Source organism: Gossypium arboreum, chromosome 2, assembly GCF_025698485.1.
Source record: "Gossypium arboreum isolate Shixiya-1 chromosome 2, ASM2569848v2, whole genome shotgun sequence".
In the NCBI taxonomy this organism is placed as follows: Eukaryota; Viridiplantae; Streptophyta; class Magnoliopsida; order Malvales; family Malvaceae; genus Gossypium; species Gossypium arboreum.
Window position 1 is genome coordinate 40,371,110 of NC_069071.1, and position 3,252 is coordinate 40,374,361.

At 37.1% G+C, this 3,252-nt stretch overlaps 1 non-coding gene across 1 annotated transcript; it reads right to left on the bottom strand.

The window, feature by feature from the left end:
* Positions 1-2,766: 2,766 nt before the first annotated feature.
* LOC128289581 (small nucleolar RNA R71) lies at positions 2,767-2,872 on the bottom strand. Its single transcript, XR_008279226.1, has one exon. It is a non-coding gene; the product is annotated as a small nucleolar RNA R71 (small nucleolar RNA).
* Positions 2,873-3,252: the final 380 nt, after the last annotated feature.

A 3,252-nucleotide genomic window follows, 5' to 3' on the forward strand; every position in this document is an offset into this window, starting at 1 on the left:
GGTCAGGTTCGTCAAACAGTGAAACAGGGAAACTTTAAGAAAAATCTGGTATTGATTGGCCAAACCAAAATTCTGAAAATTTCATGGATGGAAGATATGTGAGTCTATATTCTGAGAAAATTAACGGCAAGTGGTTTGGAGTCTTGTAGCTCAGGCATAAATAATTTAGTGACCATTGCTCAGGAAAACAGCTCGTAGCGAATATGTGATTTTGTTGTGATTTTGTTTTAGTTGCTCATAAGCTATTGATTGATCCCATATTGAATTCTAAAGTGTGATATTGTAAAATGATACATGAGTGTTAGATGGATCTCGATATCAAGATTCGTGAAAATGTATATATATGTGATGAGGCCTAATGGCCGATGCGATGAATCTTGAAAATGTATGTATATGTGATAAGGCCTAATGGCGATGTGATGAATGTGAAAGTATATATATATGTGATAAGGCCTAATGGCCGATGTGGTGAATGTGAAAGTGTATGTATATGTGATAAGGCCTAATGGCCGATGTGGTGAATGTGAAAGTGTATGTATATGTGATAAGGCCTAATGGCCGATGTGATGAATGTGAAAGTGTATATATATATGTGGTAAAGCCGAATGGCTAATGTGAATCTGTAACATGTGATTAAGTGTACATGAAACTTGGAAATATGTTCGGGTGAGACCCGATGACTACGTGTGGAGATTATGTCGGGTAAGACTTAGTAATAAGAATTGCTTATAAATATATGCAATGCGAAAGGTTAAGCAGTATGTACTCCAAGTTTACATGTGAGCTTGATTTAAACTAAACCATAAGGTAGTTATGTGATGTATCTGAGAGAAATCTATGAGGCTACTCCCATGATTATGATGAGATGTGCATATTCGGAAAAGGGATGGTATGCAGAAGGAAGAGTGAAACAAAAATACGAACAACTATGTTATAATTTGATTGTTATCTGTTGACACTGCTTAAAACTTACTAAGCATTGTAATGCTTACTCCGTTTACTCTGTTTCCTCGCCTTATAGGTCTCATTCGAAGCTACTGAGGCTCGGGGATCGTCAAGCAACTAGTCACACTATTGCTATCCACTGTTTGGTACTGCTACGTTTTGGAATATCTTATGGCATGTATAGAATAGACTAGTAGTGAGAGGATATCATGGTTAATGTATAGGACTACCCTTTGCTGTTTTTCAAGTACGTTTTGTGATGTATGTATGTACAGCCATGCGAAAATGGCTCGTAAAAGTGGAGTATGGCATTAGACCATTTGTGTTTATGTATATATGTATGGTTTCATGATGTGACTACGGACTGAATGGAAGTGTTGGGCAAATGATTAGCCATTGGAATGGCTAAATATGATTATATGTGGACCTATGTATGACAAAACTCTAGTTGGTCCATGGAAACTAAGAGATAGGTAAAGTTTACCTTGAAAACAGATGCTGCCAGCAGCAGTGGTGTGGATTTGAAAAATCATTAAAATTTTTAGGAATGGAATTAAATAGTGAATAAATTATGTAAATGAACCTTGATGAATCTACTTTCATATGGAAGAAACGAAAAGGTCATATGAGTTGTATGTTAAGAGATATTAAAGTTCTCGTGAAACAGGGCCAGAACGATTTCTGGATCCCCTGTTCCGACTTTGGAAATTCATTTTAAATTAACCAGAGATAATTAGGAGTAATGCCATACATGTATAGATTCCTCTCTGAGTCTAGTTTCTATAGAAACAAACGGAATCAGTATTGAAGCCCTGTACAGGGAGATATCCAATTCGTAACACACTAAGGTCAGTGTAGTCGATCCCTGCAACAGGGGAGACTTTAACTAATAAAATGTACTAATTGGCTCGACCACAAATTCTAGAAAAAAATCTGTAGATGGACATATGAATCTAGTTTCAGGGAAAAATTATGAATCTGATTTTCGAGTTGTGGAACTCAAGTTATGATTTTTAAGGTGACAGTGACGCAGTTAGCCAGTCGTCTGGAAAAATTTTTAATTGGACTGCGAGAGTAAATGAATTAGTCGGTTAGCACCTCGTGTTCGACTCCGGTAACGGTCTCGGGTACGGGGTGTTACGGCTCAATTTTTATTACATTAGCCATTTATTTTTCTTGCAATTTAATTTAATTTTATTATTATTTATTAACTTACCTTTTCTTTCTCCTGGCAGGTTTTTATAGTTTATGACTAGATGAAACCCGTCAGGACCATTACTTTTTGATGAAGAAATTGATCGTACAGTCCACAAAAATTAAAGAGAAATAAGGCGAAGCTTACGATACACAGAGAACGAGCAAGAAGACGATACTCAACCCCCAATCGAAGAGATGGCTGAAAACCAAGACAATCAGCTACCTCTTGCAATTGCGGCTAATCAAAATCCTGCTCAACGCACTATGTATGATTATACTAAACTTTCTTTAACAGGAACTGAATCTAGCATAGTTAGACCTGCTGTAGCTGCAAATACTTTTGAATTAAAACCTAACACTATTCAAATGATACAACAATTTGTTTAGTCTGATGGTTTGCAGGATGAAGATCCCAACGCTCACTTAGCAAACTTTTTGGAATTTTACGATACATTTAAAATCAATGGCATTTCTGATGATGTCATTCGTCTTCGGTTAATTCCTTTTTCATTAAGGAACAAAGCTAAATAGTGGTTGAACTTGTTACCATGAGGGTCAATTACTACTTGGGAACAAATGACCGAAAAATTCTTACTAAAATTTTTCCGCCGGCTAAAACGGCTAAATTACATAATGATATCTCTTCTTTTGTGCAGATGGATTTAGAAACCCTCTACGATGCATGGGAGAGATACAAGGACTTACTGAGAAGGTGCCCTCACCATGGGTTACCGCTTTGGCTCCAAGTTCAAACATTCCACAATGGTCTGAATCCTTCGACTCGGCAAATGGTTGACACAACTGCTGGCGGAACCATCAATAATAAAACACCTGAAGATGCCTAGTTTATTGAGGAGATGTCACTGAATAACTATCAATGGCAAGTCATGAGGACAAAGCCAATGAAAATAGTCGGTATTTATAACCAACGAAAACAGTCGGTATTTTTAACATCGATTCGGTCACCATGCTGTTAAATCAGGTAGAACTCTTGAATAAAAAGATTGATGGTTTTCTTAGTTCTTCACAGGTTCACCCAGTAATGCAGTGCGAAGCAAGTAGCGGTGGAACAAGCCATTCGGAATACCAACCTTATGGACATAACATGGA